Genomic DNA, 23,672 nt, shown 5'->3' with positions numbered 1-23,672 from the left:
TGACGCAATCTCTATTGCACTCCACACTGCCCTTTCCCACCTGGACAAAAGGAACATTTATGTGAGACTGCTATTCATTGACTACAGCTCAGCGTTCAACACCATAGTACCCTCAAAGCTCATCACTATGCTAAGGAACCTGGGACTAAACACCTCCCTCTGCAACTGGATCCTGGACTTCCTGATGGGCCGCCCTCAGGTGGTGAGAATAGGTAGCAACACATCTGCCACGCTGATCCTCAACACTGGAGCTCCCTAGGGGTGCGTGCTCAGTCCCCTCCTGTACTCCCTGTTCACCCACGACTGCATGGCCAGGCATGACTCCAACACCATCATTAAGTTTGCTGATGACACAACAATAGTAGGGCTGATCACCGACAACGAAGAGACAGCATATAGGGAGTAGGTCAGCGACCTGGCCGGGTGGTGCCAGAATAAAAACCTATCCCTCAACGTAACCAAGACTAAGGAGATGATTGTGAACTACAGGAAAAGGAGAACCGAGCACGTCCCCATTCTCATCGACCGGGCTGTAGTGGAGCAGGTTGAGAGCTTCAAATTCCTTGGTGTCCACATCAACAACAAACTAGAATGGTCCAAACATATGAACAGTCGTGAAGAGGGCACGACAAAGCCTATTCCTCCTCAGGAAACTAAAAAGATTTGGCATGGGTCCTGAGATCCTCAAAAGGTTCTACAGCTGCAACATCGAGAGTATCCTGACCGGTTGCATCACTGCCTGGTACGGCAATTGCTCGGCCTCCGATCACAAGGCACTTCAGAGGGTAGTGCGTACGGCCCAGTACATCACTGGGGCAAAGCTGCCTGCCATCCAGGTCCTCGACACCAGGCGGTGTCAGAGGAAGGCCCTAAAAATTGTCAAAGACCCCAGCCATCCCAGTCATAGACAGTTCTCTCTACTACCGCATGGCAAGCGGTACCAGAGTGCCAAGTCTAGGACAAAAAGGCTTCTCAACAGTTTTAACCCCCAAGCCATAAGACTTCTGAACAGGTAACCAAATGGTTACCCGGACTATTTGCATTGTGTGCCCCCCCCAACCCCTCTTTTACGCTGCTGCTACTCTCTGTTTATCTTATATGCATAGTCACTTTAACTATACATTCATGTACATACTACCTCAATTGGCCCGACCAACCAGTGCACCACACATTGGCTAACCAGGCTATCTGCACTGTGTCCCACCACCTGCCAACCCCTCTTTTTACGCTACTGCTACTCTCTGTTCATCATATATGCATACCTACATTTACATACTACCTCAATAAGCCTGACTAACCGGTGTCTGTATATAGCCTTGCTACTCTTATTTTCAAATGTCTTTTTACTGTTGTTTTATTTCTTTACCTACCCACCCACCCACCCACCCCCACCCCCACACACACACACCTTTTTTTCGCACTATTGGTTAGATTGTTGTATTCGGCGCACGTGATAAATAAACTTTGATTTGATCATCGCAAATCAACCGCTTTGCACTTAAAAAAACACTTCAACCAGTAAAATGTTCTTTGGCTAGCTTTTCCATCAGCCTGACAATGAGGGTGTAGCTCCCTCCAGTAACCACGAGCACAACCGTTCCTTGATTTTAACTGGCGGCTTTATTCTGTAGTTTAGTCAGAATTATCACCTTCCGTGAGAACTATAAAGTAAATGAAAATACAGTTTAAGCACACTCTTACACCTTCTTGTCTAATGAGTGACTTATTAGCTTGGTATAACTCTGAAGTAATTACATACATAAACAGTTTAGCCGGAGCTATAACAGTATCAGATTGAGCACACGAATAAAGGAAAAAAATACCTCATTGGCTGCTTATTACAGAAGGGAGGAAATCAAACTTCACACTTATATTCCTGGCATGAATTCACGCTTCATCCTAACATACACATATCAACCTTTACGAACTACACCCGGTAACATGAAAACTTAGCTAACATCGCGCGGGAATGCCTTCACCCCCAAAGATGTGTTGCTACGATAATGATCCCCGTTACAACAGTTATTAGCCACGTAGTTCCACCTGTCTTATCATTTCCCCCGTATAGCGAACACGTAAACAATTCAAACAAAAAACAACGACATAGACTTACAGATTAACTGTCAGTTATACTCCCGCCAATCACCTGTGATTTCTGTGAAAGGGGTCTGCAGGGTTTTTGATCGGCTTCCAGGAGGGTGACTGTCTTATGGATGGGCCTCTCCAGATAGGTGGGTTTGGTGATGCGTTTACCTCTCTCATCCAGGGTTGAGTCGCTGATCAGTAACTTGGATCTTCTCACCCGGCCATCCTGTCCCGGGTACACTTCTGTAACCTTTTCCAATTTCCACTGGTTGCGTGGTGCAGTATCATCTTGCAACATGACAATGTCATTAATACTTGCGTTTCTTCTGTCTTTATTCCATTTCTGCCTGTGTTCGAGGTTTAGGAGGTACTCTTTCTTCCACCTTGCCCAGAATTCATTGGCTAAGAATTGTACTCTGCGCCATCTCTTGCGGAGATAAAGATCTTCCTTGATGAACTGTCCAGGTGGTGGTAAGAGAATTGTGGACTTCATTGTCAAGATGTGATTTGGTGTGAGCGGTTCTGGACCTAATGGATCATTCAGATATTCCGTAGTTAGGGGCCTACTATTAAAATCGCCATGACTTCATAGAGAAAGGTACGCAGAGAAGCGCTGTCGAGTCTTCCGTCTGACTGATCAAGAATGGATGTCAAGACACTTCGTATCGTGCGGATTTGCCTTTCCCAAACACCACCCATGTGACTTGAAGATGGGGTGTTCATGATAAACTCGCATCCAAGTTCCTTCAATCGTTCTTGATCCATTTCTTTCCGGGCGTCCACAAACTCGCGTCTTGCGCCAATGAAGTTGCTGCCTTGATCACATCTGATTTGAAGAACATTACCACGTATGGCGATGAATGAACGCAGGGCATTGATAAAGGCATCGGTGGTTAAGTCATCAAGCATTTCAATGTGAACTGCTCGAGAGCCCATGCAAGTGAGTAGGAGCCCATAACGCTTTAACTCTCTTCTTCCGTCCTTGGCATAGAAGGGTCCAAAGCAGTCCATCCCACAGTATGTGAAGGGATGTGGTCGCGTGGTCTCCATGCGTTCCTTCGGAAGATCTGCCATCCTTTGCTCTTCTGTACATCTTCTGAATTTCCTGCATTTCACACATTTGTAGATGTGCGAGGAAACTGCATTGCTGCATCCTAGGATCCATATACCGTTGGATCGCAGCTCATTGATCGTTATTCCACGTCCTTGGTGTCGTACTCTTTCATGATAGTGCTTGACGAGCAGCACTGACAAGTGGCTATCTCTTGGCAGGATTGCAGGACGCTTCACGTGGGAATGAAGAGTTGCATGAGCCAAGCGACCTCCCACCCTGAGGATACCTTGCTCATCCAGAAATGGACTCAATTTATGCAACTTGCTTGCTTTATCTTTGGTCTTGATGTCTTTCTGGTGCCTAAGGTTGTGTATCTCATGGGAGAAGGCTGCTTCTTGAACCATCCTTATAATGGTGAGCTCTGCCTCTCTCCTTTCTTCTATGCTTGTAGCTTCACTAGACCTCAATTTTAAGCCTATGGCTTCCTTGACACGTCGTTTGAGCCTGGCAATAGCTTTTACAACTCTTGCCCAGTCTGAGAACTTGTGAAGGTGATCTAGTAACGATATTTCTTCCTTTGCCTGGGTATCATGGACCAGGGATTTCTGCAGCTCTGGGTCATTGTCTGCGAACTCTCCCCCCTTGACTTGTCCTTTGGGAAGTTCTTCTTGCCAAAGAAAGTCTGGACCTGTGAACCAGTTGGAAGCCATGAGCTGTTCTGATGTGAGACCTCTGGAAGCATGATCCGCAGGATTCTCTTCAGAGGTCACATATCTCCATTGTTCGGGATCTGTGCTTTGCTTAATGCGTTGGATACGGTTAGCTACAAAGACGTGGAATCTTCTGGCTTCATTGTTGATGTAGCCAAGAACTACCTTTGAGTCTGTCCAGAAGTATTCCTGTAGACCTTGTATCTCTAGCTCCCTTTTGAGCATGTCACTTGTTCGAACAGCTACCACCGCTGCTGAAAGTTCCAGTCATGGTATGGTCGTAATCTTGGAAGGGGCGACTCCCGACTTCCCCATAACTAGGGAGCAATGAACTTCTCCTGCTGTGCTGATTGTTCTGAGGTATGAGCACTCTCCATAACCTGAGGTACTAGCGTCGGAGAATTGATGGAGCTCATAACTCTGCACTTCCTTGAAACTTGATGGCAAGTAGCCTCGTTGGATTCTTACTTCCGACAACTTTTGTAGACCTTGGAGCCAGAATTCACACTGGAAACGTAGGTCATCTGGAATGGGGTCATCCCAGTCGATCTTGTCACGACACATCTGGTGCAAGATCTGCTTCCCTGCCAGGACAAAGGGTGCCACAAACCCAAGCGGATCATATACAGAGGCTACTGTAGACAACACTCCTCTTCTTGTGAGTGGGCGTTCCTTAACAACTACCCTAAACTGGAACTCGTCTGATGCGACACACCATAGTACACCAAGCGCCCTCTCCATGTGTGGTTCACCCAAAGCCATATCCAGGTCTTTGGCACCCTCAGCACATTCTTCCTTGGGAATTGTGGCTATAACGTCCTTGCTGTTAGAGATAAACTTGTGCAACCGAAGTTTGCCGATGCTGCAAAGCTCTCTTGCTTCTTTCACCAGCTGGGCCGCTTCAGCTTCAGACGATACGCTCGTCAACCCATCATCAACATAAAAGTTCCTTTCTATGAACTGGATAGACTTCTCGCTGAAGCTTCCTCGTCCTTCGGCAGCGAGATGTTTGAGACCATAGTTGGCGCAACCAGGAGATGAAGCTGCGCCGAACAAGTGGACCTTCAAACGATACACTGAGGGTTGAGACTCTAGATCTCCGTTCTCCCACCAAAGGAACCGCAGATAATCTTGATCTTCTGCTTTCACATGAAACTGGTGGAACATGCGCTCTACATCACACATGATTGCAACTGGACCCTTACGAAAACGACAAAGGACACCCAGCAATGTGTTTGTCAACTCTGGACCGGTGAGGAGATGGTCATTCAAGGACGTCTCGAAACTTAGCTGAGCAGTCAAAGACGACTCGTATCTTCCCAGGCTTTTGTGGGTGATAAACCCCATGATCTGGGATGTACCATGCTGGATGTTTGTTAATTTCTTCCTTGGAGACCTTCTCAGCATCTCCACGAGCTATGGTCTCTTCCATAAATGCTGTGTAGTCCTTGTAGTACTGCTTGTGTCTCCTCAGCCTCCTTTCCAGGCACTTGAGACGGCGAACTGCACATGTTTTATTGTTCGGCAGGTTGGGTCTTTCTTTCTTAACCTCTATGGGCTAGGCGGGACGAATTCGTCCCACCTACGTAACAGCCAGTCTAATCCAGTGGCGCGATTTTTGAATCGTTTGAAATACTATTACTTCAATTTCTCAAACATATGACTATTTTACAGCTATTTAAAGACAAGACTCTCGTTTATCTAACCACACTGTCCGATTTCAAAAAGGCTTTACAACGAAAGCAAAACATTAGATTATGTCAGGAGAGTGCCCAGCCAGAAATAATCAGACACCCATTTTTCAAGCTAGCATATAATGTCACCAAAAACCCAAACCACAGCTAAATGCAGCACTAACCTTTTATGATCTTCATCAGATGACACACCTAGGACATTATGTTATACAATACATGCATGTCTGTTCAATCAAGTTCATATTTATATCAAAAAACAGCTTTTTACATTAGCATGTGACGTTCAGAAAAAGCATACCCCCCGCAAACTTCCGGGGAATTTACTAACAGTTTGCTAAATTACTCACGATAAACGTTCACAAAAAGCATAACAATTATTTTAAGAATTATAGATACAGACCTCCTCTATGCACTCGATATGTCCGATTTTAAAATAGCTTTTTGGTGAAAGCACGTTTTGCAATATTCTAAGTACATAGCCCAGGCATCACGGGCTCGCTATTTAGACACCCGGCAAGTTTAGCACTCACGATAATCATATTTACTATTATAAAAGTTTGATTACCTTTTGTTGTCTTCGTCAGAATGCACACCCAGGACTGCTACTTCAATAACAAATGTTGGTTTGGTCCAAAATAATCCATCGTTATATCCGAATAGCGGCGTTTTGTTCGTGCGTTCCAGACACTATCCGAAATAGTAAAGAAGTGTCGCGCGCATGGCGCAATTCGTGACAATAAAATTCTAAATATTCCATTACCGTACTTCGAAGCATGTCAACCGCTGTTTAAAACCAATTTTTATGCCATTTATCTCGTAGAAAAGCGATAATATTCCGACCGGGAATCTGCAATAAACTAAACAGCCGAATTAAAATACTCCACGGGGGCTAATCGCGCACGCGCCTCACTCCATTGTCACCTAATGGGACACTTGAATAAGATGATAATCTGTTTCAGCCTGAGGCTGCCTCGTCAACCTTCATGATTTTACCGCGTCCTGAGAGCCTATTGGAGCCCTGGGAATTGTCACGTTACAGCTAAGATCCTTACTTTTCAATAAACAGATGCAAGACGCACGACTCCTTGTCAGACAGGCCTCTTCCTGCATGAAACCTTGTCAGGTTTTTGCCTGCCATAGGAGTTCTGTTATACTCACAGACACCATTCAAACAGTTTTAGAAACTTCAGGGTGTTTTCTATCCAAACCTGAACAATAATATGCATATTCTAGCTTCTGAGTTGGTGTAGGAGGCAGTTAAAAATGGGCACATATTTTTTACAAAATTATCAATACTGCCCCCTAGCCCAAACAGGTTAAACGGCAGCGGCATCTCGTAATGTCCATTGTCCTTGCATTTGATGCCCGCTTTCATTTTTGTCAGGAACCGGATATCCTCTTGAGATATGAGGTCCTCTTCTGTAGCTCTCTCATTGAAGTCGGATTCAAGCGTCTTGATAACGTCCAGTGCTTTGATTACCTCTCTTACGCGTGTTCTACAAACATAGTGTACTTGATTTGTGAGGTTGGAAGAAGATTGAAGACTTGGCATCAACTGTCTAACGATAACCTGATGACTAACTCCAATAGCGTCGCCATAGTCGATACATGGGTTTCCATAGCCGACTATGCTCCAGCCAAGGTCTGTTCTCTGAGCAAAAGGCTGATTTCCCTTACCAGACACAATTTCTCTTGGAAGGAGAGCCTGGGAGCAGTTGTAGCCAATTAAGAGACCGACATCACAGCTCTGTTGAGGAGCAATCTCCTCTGCAATGTGTTCAAGATGAGGCCATGCTCTTGCCGTCTCTGGAGTAGGAATATGATCTCTGTTTGCAGGAATAAACTCTCTTGAGTAGGTAGTTGGCAGAGGGATTTTCTTCTCCAGGTAAAATCCTCTAACCTGCAAACCAGACAGCTTCTGGCTGGGCACGATGGTATTCCTTGAAGCCATTGTAGAGAGTTTCAGTTGTACTGGCTCCTTCCTTGTATTGAGTGCCTTTGTTGTCTCTTCAAGGATAAAGGTGGTGTCGCTCTGGGTGTCAAGAAGTGCATACACGAGAACTTCACGATCGGGCTCTCTTGTGGTTGACACCCATACTGGAATGATTGTGGAGGTGTGAGTGTTGTTAATGTCCATTACGACTCTGTTAGATCTGTACACTGTTTGCTAAATTGGCCCATAACTTCACCTAACAATAACATAGACCTACTGTAGGACCCATAACGTCACCTAACAATAACATAGACCTACTGTAGGATCCACAACTTCACCTAACAATAACAGACCTACTGTAGGACCCATAACTTCACCAAACAACAGATATACCCATGTCGTGATGTTTGTCATTTGACTGGCATTCAGAAAATGATTTCCTGGATCAGCTGATGATATGTGTCATATGAACATGTGACTGTAACTAAACAGCTACAGTATTAAGTATTATGTGTAATTATTGAAGACCCGCATTAATGACAGTATCCATTTGGGTGTTGTCAATAAAGTTAAGGGGACATTCGGTTAGAACCATTGGATTTAGCAAACTCTGAAATGATTTAGGATTTCTGTGCCCATGAAAACTGTTTCCCAGCGTAACATAAGGAGACACTAAATGTTACGTAGTTAGAGTGTATTTCAGAGATCTGAATACAAAAAACTGTCCGACAGCAAGATCCAGTATTTAAGTTGAAATTCATCATATGACAAGCGTGATGTTATGACTATGACTACTGTTCCCTGAAGAAGGGAAACTAGGTACAACATACTATTAAATCCACACGTTATGACTATAACCACTGTTCCCTGAAGGAGGGATACTAGGTACAACATACTATTAAATCCACGCCTCGCTGGAAGCCCCGCATTCCACAGGTGATGAGAGTGAGGCTTGGATTTATTCCTTCAATTTAATACCGCTCTTCACCGACCCAGGAAGGGGTGGGGCCAATCAGGTGTTGTACCTAATTTCCCTCCTTCAGGTAACAGTAGTTATAGTATAGTGTTGTCAATAATGAAAACGAAAACCCATTTTTTAATAAAGTCCTGAAGTGGTATCGATATGTTGACGAATTTTTTTTTGCATATGGGAAGGAACTGAACAAGAGCTGTCAGATTTTATGGCACTACTCAATGACATTGACCCCAATCTCAAATTCACTATTGAATGTGACACTCAACGTGTTTATTACCTCGATATGTGGATTGAGAAATCAAATGGAACCCTGTTTACAGCTCTGTATAGAAAAGAAACAAACAGAAATACTCTATTACAGGGGGACAGCTTCCACCCTGAGCCATTAAAAAGAGGACTTCCTAGAAGCCAGTTTTTCAGACTGCGCCGTATATGCCACTCCACAGAGGATTATCTAGCAAAAGCAGCGGAGATGCGCATTAGGTTTCTAAGAAGAGGCTATTCGCCACAATGTGTGGATGAAGCTCTTAATTTGGCATTGGGAAAAACACGAGATGAACTGTTACAAAAAAGACCCGCTAAAGCCAAAGAACACTCCGTAATGTTCACAACCACATATACTTTGAACTCGCGAAAAGTGTGAGGTGTGGTCAAGAAACACTGGCATATTTTATCATCGGACCCAACTTTGCTGGCGGAATTTAAAAATCCATTACGTGTTCCACCACCCATGTTATTTACATTATTAAATGTCCATGTTGGCTCTGCTATGTCGGTAAGACCTCCCGCTCTCTCAAACAGAGAATTAGTGAACATAAAAGTTCAATCAGGAGAAATGACAGGGATTATCCAGTCGCAGTACATTTTAATGACCTAAAGCATGACATTTCAACCTTTAGATGTTGTGGCATAGAGAAAGTCAAGATATCAGACAGGGGAGGTGATATTAATAATACTCTGAGCAAAAGAGAATGTTTTTGGATTTTCACCCTCCAGACAATATTTCCTAAAGGACTTAATGATGAAATGCCTATGTATGTTATGTTGTGATTTTGAACTTGAATTATGTGCCTATTTAAAATAATTCTGATACTTTTCGTACGATGTACCCAATTATTAATGAAAACTTGCTATGTCCTCATTGTGGTTTTATGGACGTGTTTAATGCGTCTTATTTATACACTTTTGTAGTGTTTGTGAAAGGCATATTGTTATGTTTGGTAGCACTTATTTATTTTTCCTTTGCCTCCAACCCCTTTCCATACGTGGAACAGATGTGGGTGGGGCTAGGTCTACATAGGGGTGCTGATTTAAAAAAAATCACAAAAGCTCTGACGAAGGCCGTGAGGCCGATACGTAAGCTTGTTAAATATCAGTGATACTATCGAGAGCAGTGTGCGGTTTCCTTTCTCCTACATCCTGTTTCAACTGTTGCCATGCACCTGCAAAAAGATTGCTCAGATGTGCGAGTGCCTTTTGAATTTTGTAACAGTAGTTATAGTCATAAAGTTACACTCCCTTTCAGTCGGTCAACTTCAGTACAAAATACTATGGGGAAAGAGAATCATTCTCCATGCCGACCCAAATCCACGGATACTAAATGAAACGGCCCCTGGCAGACCACCCAGACCTGATCGTACAAGATGCGTCAGTTGTGTCAATTTATTCATTGTCTTTTGTTTGAAACACTCCTGTCAATGCGTTGCGTAAGGACGGGCACCTGATTACACATATAGAAGTAGGACTAGTCTACCTGATTACACATATAGAAGTAGGACTAGTCTACCTGATTACACATATAGAAGTAGGACTAGTCTACCTGATTACACATATAGAAGTAGGACTAGTCTACCTGATTACACATATAGAAGTAGGACTAGTCTACCTGATTACACATATAGAAGTAGGACTAGTCTACCTGATTACACATATAGAAGTAGGACTAGTCTACCTGATTACACATATAGAAGTAGGACTAGTCTACCTGATTACACATATAGAAGTAGGACTAGTCTACCTGATTACACATATAGAAGTAGGACTAGTCTACCTGATTACACATATAGAAGTAGGACTAGTCTACCTGATTACACATATAGAAGTAGGACTAGTCTACCTGATTACACATATAGAAGTAGGACTAGTCTACCTGATTACACATATAGAAGTAGGACTAGTCTACCTGATTACACATATGGAAGTAGGACTAGTCTACCTGATTACAGATATAGAAGTAGGACTAGTCTACCTGGCCTGTGTGCAAATGTAGGCCTATAAATGTGCCCATTTGGGGTTGTATGACAGTATTTCTACCTGGTCGAGAATCATTTTATTTTATTAAAACACATGGGTGGTGTTTATATATGGAAAAATACACATTAGAAATGTTCAACCAATCGATTGATAGAAAGAACAGATGACTCTTGGTTGACCAAGATTTATTTTAGTTGGGGACAGCACTAGAACATGATTTTGGGGCTCCCGAGCAGTGCAGCGGTCTAAGGCACTGCATTTCAGTGCTTGAGGCGTCACTACAGACCCTGGTTCGAATCCTGACTGTATCCCAACCGGCCGTGATTGGGAGTCCCATAGGGAGGCGCACAATTGGCCAAGCGTCGTCCGGTTTTGGCCGGTGTAGGCCATCATTATAAATAAGAATTTGTTTTTAACTGACTTACCTAGTTAAATAAAGGTTACATTTGAAAAAATGTAATAAAACATAGAGCATTCAGAAAGTCCAGACCCCTTCCCTTTTCCACATTTTGTTAAGTTACAGCCTTATTCAAATGTTTAATGCCCATCCAAGAGACTGTCAACCAATCACGTTCACATTGTCATGGTGTGACACGCAGTTCCTAAAATACACGTTATAAACTAAGCTAATTGTCCCAAAATCCCTTTTAAAAAGTCAGGGTACGAGTGAGAAACCGTCAAGGCACCAACTTTGAGAAGGTTCTAAAACAAAGGTTTCAAACCAATTAATGAATGTTATTGAATCGTATAAATGTTATTGAATCTAGGTATGTTTCACCTTTAACCTCACTAGGGTAGGGGGCAGCATTAGGAATTTTGGATGAAAAGCATGCCCAAAGTAAACTGCCTGCTACTCAGGCCCAGAAGCCTGAGTAGGATATGCATATAATTGGTAGATGTGGATAGAAAACGCTCTACAGTTTCCAAAACTGTTAAAATAATGTCTGTGAGTATAACAGAACTGATATGTCAGGTGAAAACCTGAGGAAAATCCATCCAGGAAGTGCTATTATTTTGAAATGGCTGTTTTTCCATTGAAAGCCTATCCACCATACAAAGACTTATGACCCAGTTCACGATCCCTATGGCTTTCAAAACATGTGGCCAGTCTTTAGGCATTGTTTCAGGCTTTTACTCTGAAAAATGAGGGAGAAACACCACTTTCAATGAGAGGACATGAGTCCTCATTCCAGACATGAGTCCTGCACATAACCAGGAGCGTGCCTTTCTTGTTTCTCCTTTTCTATTGACGAAGCTATTGTCCGGTTGAAATATGATTGATTATTTATGACAAAAACAACCTGAGGATTTACGTTTGATATGTTTCTACGAACTTTTATGGTACTTTTTTGATTTTCGTCTGCCTGTTGTGACCGTGCTTTGTTCCAATGGATTACTGAACAAAATGCACCAACAAAACAGAGGTTTTTGGACATAAACAGGGACATTATCGAACAAAACGAACATTTATTGTGTGACATGGAGTCTTGGGAGTGTAACCATATGAAGCTCATCAAAGGTAAGTGATACATTTTATCGCTATTTCTGAGTTTTGTTACTCCTCTACTTGGCTGGTTACTGTTTGTAATGATTTGTCTGCTCGGCGCTGTTCTCAGATAATCGCATGGTTTGCTTTCGCCGTAAAGTATTTTTGAAATCTGACACCGTGGTTGGATTCACAAGAAGTTAATCTTAAAACCAATGTATAACACTTGTATGTTTTCTGAATTAATTTTTATTTATATAATATTTCTGTTTTTGAATTTGGCGCTCTGTAATTTTCACTGGATGTTGGCCAGGTGGGACGTTAGCGTCCCACTCCCCCTAGAGAGGTTAATGTAATTGTATCTAGGTATGTTTCACCTTCAATGTAATGGCATGAAAAAATAAATGGCTGAATATTTTACAATGACTTACAGTTGAAGTGGGAAGTTTACATACACATTAGCCAAATACATTTAAACTCAGTTATTCACGATTCCTGACATTTAATCCAAGTAGAAATTCCCTGTCTTAGGTCAGGTAGGATCACCACTTTTTTTTAAGAATGTGAAATGTCAGAATAATAGTAGAGAGAATTATTTATTTCAGCTTTTATTTCTTTCATCACATTCCCAGTGGGTCAGAAGATTACATACACTCAATTAGCATTTGGTAGTATTGCCTTTAAATTGTTTAACCTGTTGGGGCTAGGGGGCAGTATTTTCACGGCTGGATAAAAAAACGTACCCGATTTAATCTGGTTACTAATCCTACCCAGTAACTAGAATATGCATATACTTATTATATATGGATAGAAAACACCCTAAAGTTTCTAAAACTGTTTGAATGGTGTCTGTGAGTATAACAGAACTCATTTGGCAGGCAAAACCCTGAGACATTTTCTGACAGGAAGTGGATACCTGATGTGTTGAATTACCTTTAAGCCTATGCCATTGAAACACACAGGGGTTGATTAATGTTTTGGCACTTCCTATTGCTTCCACTAGATGTCACCAGCCTTTACAAAGTGTTTTGAGTCTTTTACTGTGAGATCTGACCGAACAAGAGCCATGGAACGGTGATGGCCGATTAGACTCTGGCGCACGAGTTCATGTTGGGTACCCTCGTTCCAATACGTTATAAAAGAGAATGCATTCGTCCACCTTGAATATTATTCATGTTCTGGTTTAAAAAGGCACTAATGATTTATGCTATACAACGTTTGACATGTTTGAACGAACGTAAATATATTTTTTCCCCTCGTTCATGACGAGAAGTCCGGCTGGCTTAGATCATGTGCTAACAACACGGATCTTTTTGGATATAAATGATGAGCTTTTTTGAACAAAACTACATTCGTTATGGACCTGGGATTCCTGGAAGTGACATCTGATGAAGAGAATCAAAGGTAATGGATTATTTACATAGTATTTTCGATTTTAGATCTCTCCAACATGGCCGTTTGTCTGTATAGCAAAGCATATTTTTCTGGGCGCAGTGCTCAGATTATTGCAAAGTGTGATTTCCCAGTAAGGTTATTTTTAAATCTGGCAAGTTGATTGCGTTCAAGAGATGTAAATCTATAATTCTTTAAATGACAATATAATATTTTACCAATGTTTTCTAATTTTAATTATTTAATTTGTGGTGCTGACTTGACTGCCGGTTATTGGAGGGAAACGATTTCCTCAACATCAATGCCATAGTAAAACGCTGTTTTTGGATATAAATATGAACTTGATAGAACTAAAAATGCATGCATTGTCTAACATAATGTCCTAGGAGTGTCATCTGATGGAGATTGTAAAAGGTTAGTGCATCATTTTAGCTGGTTTTATGGTTTTGGTGACCCTGTCTTTGAATTGACAAAACATTACACACAGTTATTGTCAATGTACTCTCCTAACATAATCTAACTTTATGCTTTCGCCGTAAAACCTTTTTGAAATCGGACAACGTGGTTAGATTAACCTGTTTGGGCTATGGGGCAGTATTGAGAATTTTGGAAAAAATATGTGCCCATTTTTAACTGCCTCCTACACCAACTCAGAAGCTAGAATATGCATATTATTGTTCAGGTTGGATAGAAAACACCCTAAAGTTTCTAAAACTGTTTGAATGGTGTCTGTGAGTATAACAGAACTCCTATGGCAGGCAAAAACCTGACAAGGTTTCATGCAGGAAGTGGCCTGTTTGACAAGGAGTCGTGCGTCTTGCATCTGTTTATTGAAGAGTAAGGATCTTAGCTGTAACGTGACAATTCCCAGGGCTCCAATAGGCTCTCAGAAGCCGGGAAAATCATGAAGGTTGACGAGGCAGCCTCAGGCTGAAACAGATTATCGCCTTACTCAAGTGTCCCATTAGGTGACAATGGAATGAGGCGCGTGCGCGATTAGCCCCCCGTGGAGTATTTTCATTAGGCTGTTTAGTTTATTGCAGATTCCCGGTCGGAATATTATCGCTTTTCTACGAGATAAATGGCATAAAAATTTGTTTTAAACAGCGGTTGACATGCTTCGAAGTAAGGTAATGGAATATTTAGACATTTTTTGTCACGCCATGCGCCATATGCGCGACCGTGGATTACCATTCTGATAGTGTCTAGAACGCATGAACAAAACGCCGCTATTCGGATATAACGATGGATTATTTTGGACCAAACCTACATTTGTTATTGAAGTAGAAGTCCTGGGAGTGCATTCTGACGAAGAACAGGAAAGGTAAGAACATTTTTCTTATAGGAAATGTGATTATGGTGAAGGCTAAACTTGCTGGGTGTCTAAATAGCTAGCCGTGATGGCTGGGCTATGTACTTAGAATATTGCAAAATGTGCTTCATCCGAAAAGCTATTTTAAAATCGGACATATCGAGTGCATAGAGGAGTAATGTATCTATAATTCTTAAAATAATTGTTATGCTTTTTGTGAACGTTTATCGTGAGTAATTTAGCAAACTGTTAGTAAATTCCCCGGAAGTTTGCGGGGGGTATGCTTTTTCTGAACGTCACATGCTAATGTAAAAAGCTGTTTTTTGATATAAATATGAACTTGATTGAACAGACATGCATGTATTGTATAACATAATGTCCTAGGTGTGTCATCTGATGAAGATCATAAAAGGTTAGTGCTGCATTTAGCTGTGGTTTGGGTTTTTGGTGACATTATATGCTAGCTTGAAAAATGGGTGTCTGATTATTTCTGGCTGGGCACTCTCCTGACATAATCTAATGTTTTGCTTTCGTTGTAAAGCCTTTTTGAAATCGGACAGTGTGGTTAGATAAACGAGAGTCTTGTCTTTAAATAGCTGTAAAATAGTCATATGTTTGAGAAATTGAAGTAATAGTATTTCAAACGATTCAAAAATCGCGCCACTGGATACAGGTGGCTGTTACGTAGGTGGGACGAATTCATCCCGCCTAGCCCATAGAGGTTAAGGAGATGTTTATCTTTCAAAGGGTGTAAGATAGTTGTATGTTTGAAAAATTTGAATTTTGACATTTATTTGGTTTCAAATTTGCCGCTCTTGAAATGCACCTGCTGTTGATAGGGTGCACCACGGGTGGCACGCTAGCGTCCCACATAGCCCCAAGAAGTTAACTTGGGTCAAACGTTATGGGTAGCCTCCCACAATAAGTTGGGTGAATTTTGGCCCATTCCTCCTGACAGAGTTGGTGTAACTGAGTCAGGTTTGTAGGCCTCCTTGCTCGCACACGCATTTTCAGATCTGCCCACAAAGGTTCTATAGGATTGAGGTCAGGGCTTTGTGATGGCCACTCCAATACCTTGACATTGTTGTCCTTAAGCCATTTTGCCACAACTTTGGAAGTATGCTTGGGGTCATTGTCCATGTGGAAGACTCACTTGCAACCAAGCTTTAACTTCCTGACGGATGTCTTGAGATGTAGCTTCAATATATCAACATACTTTTCCATCGTCATGATGCCATCTATTTTGTGAAGTGCACCAGTCCCTAATGCAGCAAAGCACCACCACAACATGATGCTGCCACCCCCGTGCTTCACGGTTGGGATGGTGTTCTTCGGCTTGCAAGCTTCCCCCTTTTTCCTCCAAACATAACGATGGTCATTATGGCCAAACAGTTCTATTTCTGTTTTATCAGACCAGATTACATTTTTCCTAAATGTACGATCTTTGTCCCCATGTGCAGTTGCAAACCGTAGTCTGCCTTTTTTATGGCAGTTTTGGAGCAGTGGCTTCTTCCTTGCTGAGCGGCCTTTCAGATATGTCGATATAGGACTCGTTTTACTGTGGATCTATATCCACAGTAAAAGTCCTATACTTTTCTACCTGTTTCCTCCAGCATCTTCACAAGGTCCTTTGCTGTTGTTCTGGGATTGATTTGCTCTTTTCGCACCAAAGTACATTCATCTCTAGGAGACAGAATGCGTCTCCTTCCTGAGCGGTATGACGGCTGCGTGGTCCCATGGTGTTTATACTTGCGTACTATTCTTTGTACAGATGAACGTGGTACCTTCAGGCGTTTGGAAATTGCTCCCAAGGATGAACCAGACTGAGGTCTTGGGTGATTTCTTTTGATATTCCAATGATGTCAAGCAAAGAGGCACCGCGTTTGAAGGTATGCCTTGAAACACATCCACAGGTACACCTCCAATTGACTCAAATTATGTCAATTAGCCTATCAGAAGCTTCTAAAGCCATGGCATAATTCTCTGGAATTCTCCAAGCTGTTTAAAGGCACAGTCAACTTAGTGTATGTAAACTTCTGACCCACTGGAATTGTGATACAGTGAATTATAAGTGAAATAATCTGTCTGTAAACAACTGTTGAAAAAATTACTTGTATCATGCACAAAATAGATGTCCTAACCGACTTGCCAAAATTATAGTTTGTTAACAAGAAATGTGTGGAGTGGTTGAAAAATGAGTTTTAATGACTCCAACATAAGTGTATGTAAACTTCCCACTTCAACTGTATGAACAGCTGTAACAATTTGACCCCCACAGCAAATCTTAACCTCTCTCGGGTATGTGGGACGATATCGTCCCACCTAGTCAACAGCCAGTGGAATCGAGTGGCGCGATATTCAAAAACCTTAAAAATGCTATAACTTAAATTTCTCAAACATATGACTATTTTACACCATTTTAAAGACAAGACTCTCGTTAATCTAACCACACTGTCCGATTTCAAAAAGGCTTTACAACGAAAGCAAAACAGATTATGTCAGGAGAGTACCCAGCCAGAAATAATCACACACCCATTTTTCAAGCTAGCATATGTCACAAAAACCAAAACCACAGCTAAATGCAGCACTAACCTTTGATGATCTTCATCAGATGACACTCCTAGGACATTATGTTATACAATACATGCATGTTTTGTTCAATCAAGTTGGAGCGAGCAGTTTGGAGCGAGCAGTCGCACTACGCTTCGCTCCACAGGTAATATTACACTTCACTACATTACAACGGCTTGATTTGTTTGATCTGAGCAATTCTTCTTAGCTAGCTACATAGCCGTCTTTGTATCAAAGATAATTGTGTAGTTTTAGAGTAATTGAGTAATTATCGAGGCTAGCTATCTTCGTCCTCCTAACGTAGTCAACACTGCTAGCTGCTAGCTAGCTAGTCATCACTGCTAGCTAGCCAACTTCTACCGACTAGCAGCACTGTAGAAACTATTACATTACAACGTAACGACTTGATTAGTGTGGTGTTAGTGTTAGTTAGCCAGCTACATAGTTGTCTTTGCTGTCTCTGTATCTAAGATAATTGTGTAGTTTGAGTAATTATCGAGGTGAGCTAGCCAGCCGCGACGCGGCGCCAGTCTTAGTCAACACACCTAGTCATCATTAACCCACTGCTAGCTAGCCAACCGTTACCGACTAGCAGCGCTGTAGATACTAATACTTTACAACGGAAAAATTTGACTAGTGCAGTGTTAGCTAGCTAGCTACTTAGTTGTCTTTGTCATAGCTTGATAATTGTGTAGTCTAGTAATTACCGAGTTTAGCTAGCCAGCCATCGAGGTTAGCTAGCCAGCTATTTCCGTCCCCCGCGACGCCATTTTTCCTAACCCAGCCAACTATTACCGACGAGCAGCATTGTAGAAAATAAATACATTACAAGGAACGTCTTGATTAGTGTTATGTTAGCTAGCTAGCTACAAAGTTGCTTTGTATCATGACAAGGTGTAGTACTGAAACTATCGAGGTTACCTAGCCAGCTACACGTTCAAAGTCAACAACGCAGCCACTGCTAGCTAGCCTACTCCACCAGCCAGCAGTACTGTATCATTTTAGTCAATAAGATTTTTGCAACGTAAGCTTAACTTTCTGAACATTCGAGACGTGTAGTCCACTTGTCATTCCAATCTCCTTTGCATTAGCGTAGCCTCTTCTGTAGCTTGTCTACTATGTGTCTGTCTATCCCTGTTCTCTCCCCTCTGCACAGGCCATACAAACGCTCCACACCGCGTGGCCGCTGCCACTCTAACCTGGTGGTCCCAGCGCGCACGACCCACGTGGAGTTCCAGGTCTCCGGCAGCCTCTGGAACTGCCGGTCTGCGGCCAACAAGGCTGAGTTCATCTCAGCCTATGCTGCCCTCCAGTCCCTAGACTTCCTGGCGCTGACGGAAACATGGATTACCACAGATAACACTGCTACTCCTACTGCTCTCTCCTCGTCTGACAATGTGTTCTCGCATACCCCTAGAGCATCGAGCCAGCGGGGTGGTGGCACTGGAATCCTCATCTCTCCCAAGTGGACATTCTCTCTTTCTCTCTTTCTCCCCTGACCCATCTGTCTATCTCCTCATTTGAATTCCATGCTGTCACAGTTACCAGCCCTTTCAAGCTTAACATCCTTATCATTTATCGCCCTCCAGGTTCCCTTGGAGAGTTCATCAATGAGCTTGACGCCTTGATAAGTTCCTTTCCTGAGGATGGCTCACCTCTCACAGTTCTGGGTGACTTTAACCTCCCCACGTCTACCTTTGACTCATTCCTCTCTGCCTCCTTCTTTCCACTCCTCTCCTCTTTTGACCTCACCCTCTCACCTTCCCCCCCTACTCACAAGGCAGGCAATACGCTTGACCTCATCTTTACTAGATGCTGTTCTTCCACTAATCTCATTGCAACTCCCCTCCAAGTCTCCGACCACTACCTTGTATCCTTTTCCCTCTCGCTCTCATCCAACACTTCTCACTCTGCCCCTACTCGGATGGTATTGCGCCGTCCCAACCTTCGCTCTCTCTCTCCCGCTACTCTCTCCTCTTCCATCCTATCATCTCTTCCCTCTGCTCAAACCTTCTCCAACCTATCTCCTGATTCTGCCTCCTCAACCCTCCTCTCCTCCCTCTCTGCATCCTTTGATTTCCTCTGTCCCCTATCCTCCAGGCCGGCTCGGTCCTCCCCTCCTGCTCCGTGGCTCGACGACTCACTGCGAGCTCACAGAACAGGGCTCCGGGCAGCCGAGCGGAAATGGAGGAAAACTCGCCTCCCTGCGGACCTGGCATCCTTTCACTCCCTCCTCTCTACATTTTCCTCTTCTGTCTCTGCTGCTAAAGCCACTTTCTACCACTCTAAACTCCAAGCATCTGCCTCTAACCCTAGGAAGCTCTTTGCTACCTTCTCCTCCCTCCTGAATCCTCCTCCCCCCCCCCCCCCTCCTCCCTCTCTGCGGATGACTTCGTCAACCATTTTGAAAAGAAGGTTGACGACATCCGATCCTCGTTTGCTAAGTCAAACGACACCGCTGGTCCTGCTCACACTGCCCTACCCTGTGCTTTGACCTCTTTCTCCCCTCTCTCTCCAGATGAAATCTCGCGTCTTGTGACGGCCGGCCGCCCAACAACCTGCCCACTTGACCCTATCCCCTCCTCTCTTCTCCAGACCATTTCCGGAGACCTTCTCCCCTACCTCACCTCGCTCATCAACTCATCCTTGACCGCTGGCTACGTCCCTTCCATCTTCAAGACAGCGAGAGTTGCACCCCTTCTGAAAAAACCTACACTCGATCCCTCCGATGTCAACAACTACAGACCAGTATCCCTTCTTTCCTTTCTCTCCAAAACTCTTGAACGTGCCGTCCTTGGCCAGCTCTCTTGCTATCTCTCTCAGAATGACCTTCTTGATCCTAATCAGTCAGGTTTCAAGACTGGGCATTCAACTGAGACTGCTCTTCTCTGTGTCACGGAGGCTCTCCGCACTGCTAAAGCTAACTCTCTCTCCTCTGCTCTCATCCTTCTAGACCTATCTGCTGCCTTTGATACCGTGAACCATCAGATCCTCCTCTCCACCCTCTCCGAGCTGGGCATCTCCGGCGCGGCCCACGCTTGGATTGCGTCCTACCTGACAGGTCGCTCCTACCAGGTGGCGTGGCGAGAATCTGTCTCTGCACCACGTGCTCTCACCACTGGTGTCCCCCAGGGCTCTGTTCTAGGCCCACTCCTATTCTCGCTATACACCAAGTCACTTGGCTGTCATATCCTCACATGGTCTCTCCTATCATTGCTATGCAGATGACACACAATTAATCTTCTCCTTTCCCCCTTCTGACAACCAGGTGGCGAATCGCATCTCTGCATGTCTGGCAGACATATCAGTGTGGATGACGGATCACCAGCTCAAGCTGAACCTCGGCAAGACGGAGCTGCTCTTCCTCCCGGGGAAGGACTGCCCGTTCCATGATCTCGCCATCACGGTTGACAACTCCCTTGTGTCCTCCTCCCAGAGTGCTAAGAGCCTCGGCGTGACCCTGGACAACACCCTGTTGTTCTCCACTAACATCAAGGCGGTGACCCGATCCTGTAGGTTCATGCTCTACAACATTCGCAGAGTACGACCCTGCCTCACACAGGAAGCGGCGCAGGTCCTAATCCAGGCACTTGTCATCTCCCGTCTGGATTACTGCAACTCGTTGTTGGCTGGGCTCCTGCCTGTGCCATTAAACCCCTACAACTCATCCAGAACGCCGCAGCCCGTCTGGTGTTCAACCTTCCCAAGTTCTCTCACGTCACCCCGCTCCTCCGCTCTCTCCACTGGCTTCCAGTCGAAGCTCGCATCCGCTACAAGACCATGGTGCTTGCCTACGGAGCTGTGAGGGGAACGGCACCTCCGTACCTTCAGGCTCTGACCAGGCCCTACACCCAAACAAGGGCACTGCGTTCATCCACCTCTGGCCTGCTCGCCTCCCTACCTCTGAGGAAGCACAGTTCCCGCTCAGCCCAGTCAAAACTGTTCGCTGCTCTGGCACCCCAATGGTGGAACAAGCTCCCTCACGACGCGAGGACAGCGGAGTCAATCACCACCTTCCGGAGACACCTGAAACCCCACCTCTTTAAGGAATACCTGGGATAGGATAAAGTAATCCTTCTAACCCCCCCGTAAAATATTTAGATGCACTATTGTAAAGTGGTTGTTCCACTGGATATTATAAGGTGAATGCACCAATTTGTAAGTCGCTCTGGATAAGAGCGTCTGCTAAATGACTTAAATGTAAATGTAAACGTAAATGTAAAGTTCATATTTATATCAAAAACCAGCTTTTTACATTAGCATGTGACGTTCAGAACTAGCAAACATACCGAAAACTTCCGGTGAATTTACTAAATTACTCAAGATAAACGTTCACAAAAAACATAACAATCATTTTAAGAATTATAGATACAGAACTCCTTTATGCAATCGCGGTGTCAGATTTTAAAATAGCTTTTCGGCAAAAGCACATTTTGCAATATTCTGAGTAGATAGCTCGCCATCACGGGCTAGCTAATTTGACACCCACCAAGTTTGGCGTTCACTAAACTCAGAATTACTATAAGAAAAATTGGATTACCTTTGCTGTTCTTCGTCAGAATGCACTCCCAGGACTTCTACTTCAACCACAAATGTTGTTTTGGTTCAAAATAATCCATAGTTATGTTCAAATATCCTCTGTTTTGTCCGAGGGTTCAGGTCCCTATCCGAACGGTGACGCGCGAACGCATGTCGTGACAAAAAAATTCAAAATATTCCATTACCGTACTTCGAAGCATGTCAAACGCTGTTTAAAATAAATTTTTATGCGATTTTTCGCGTAAAATAGCGATAATATTCCGACCGGGAGAAGTTGTTTTCGTTCAAAGACTGAAAGAAGAAATGGTGTCTTCACGTGCACGCGTGCGCCCGTGTCATTGTTCTCAGATCGACCACTATCCAAATGTGCTGCTGTTTTTCAGCCAGGGACTGCAGAGTCATCATTCCCCGTTCTGGCGCCTTCTGAGAGCCTATGGGAGCCTTAGAAAATGTCACGTTACAGCAGAGATCCTCTGTTTTCGATAAAGAGGCTATAGAAGGCCAAGAAATGGTCAGAGAGGGCACTTCCTGTATAGAATCTTCTCAGGTTTTGGCCTGCCATATGAGTTCTGTTATACTCACAGACACCATTCAAACAGTTTTAGAAACTTTAGGGTGTTTTCTATCCAAATCAAACAAGTATATGCATATTCTAGTTTCTGGGCAGGAGTAATAACCAGATTAAATCAGGTACGTTTTTTATCCGGACGTGGAAATACTGCCCCCTACCCAAGAGAGGTTCCTATTGCTTCCACTAGATGTCACCAGCCTTTACAAAGTGTTTTGAGTCTTCTGGAGGGAGATCTGACCGAACAAGAGCCATGGAACGATGATGGCCCATTAGACACCTGGCGCGCGAGTTCATGTTGGGTACCCTCGTTCCAATACGTTATAAAAGAGTATGCATTCGTCCACCTTGAATATTATTCATGTTCTGGTTAAAAAAGGCCCTAATGATTTATGCTATACAACGTTTGACATGTTTGAACGAACGTAAATATATTTTTTCCCCTCGTTCATGACGAGAAGTCCGGCTGGCTTAGATCATGTGCTAACAAGACGGAGATTTTTGGACATAAATGATGAGCTTTTTTGAACAAAACTACATTCTATATGGACCTGTGATACCTGGAAGTGACATCTGATGAAGAGAATCAAAGGTAATGGATTATTTACATAGTATTTTCGATTTTCGATCTCCCCAACATGACGTCTAGTCTGTATCGCAACGCGTATTTTTCTGGGCGCAGTGCTCAGATTATTGCAAAGTGTGATTTCCCAGTAAGGTTATTTTTAAATCTGGCAAGTTGATTGCGTTCAAGAGATGTAAATCTATAATTCTTTAAATGACAATATAATATTTTACCAATGTTTTCTAATTTTAATTATTTAATTTGTGGTGTTGACTTGACTGCCGGTTATTGGAGGGAAACGATTTCCTCAACATCAATGCCATAGTAAAACGCTGTTTTTGGATATAAATATGAACTTGATAGAACTAAAAATGCATGCATTGTCTAACATAATGTCCTAGGAGTGTCATCTGATGGAGATTGTAAAAGGTTAGTGCATCATTTTAGCTGGTTTTATGGTTTTGGTGACCCTGTCTTTGACTTGACAAAACATTACACACAACTCTTGTAAATGTACTGTCCTAACATACTCTA

General features: G+C 43.3%; 1 protein-coding gene across 1 annotated transcript in view; it reads right to left on the bottom strand.

Annotated features, from left to right (window-relative positions):
• LOC145863054 (uncharacterized) overlaps window positions 1–23,672 on the bottom strand; it is a 29,867-nt gene that overhangs the window by 4,907 nt on the left and 1,288 nt on the right. The gene's annotated exons all lie outside the window — the stretch shown is intronic.

This window comes from Salmo salar, chromosome 02, assembly GCF_965601325.2.
Source record: "Salmo salar chromosome 02, fSalSal1, whole genome shotgun sequence".
Taxonomy (NCBI): Eukaryota; Metazoa; Chordata; class Actinopteri; order Salmoniformes; family Salmonidae; genus Salmo; species Salmo salar.
The sequence above is the reverse complement of the archived record's forward strand: the minus strand, read 5'-3'. Positions and strand labels throughout refer to the sequence as shown.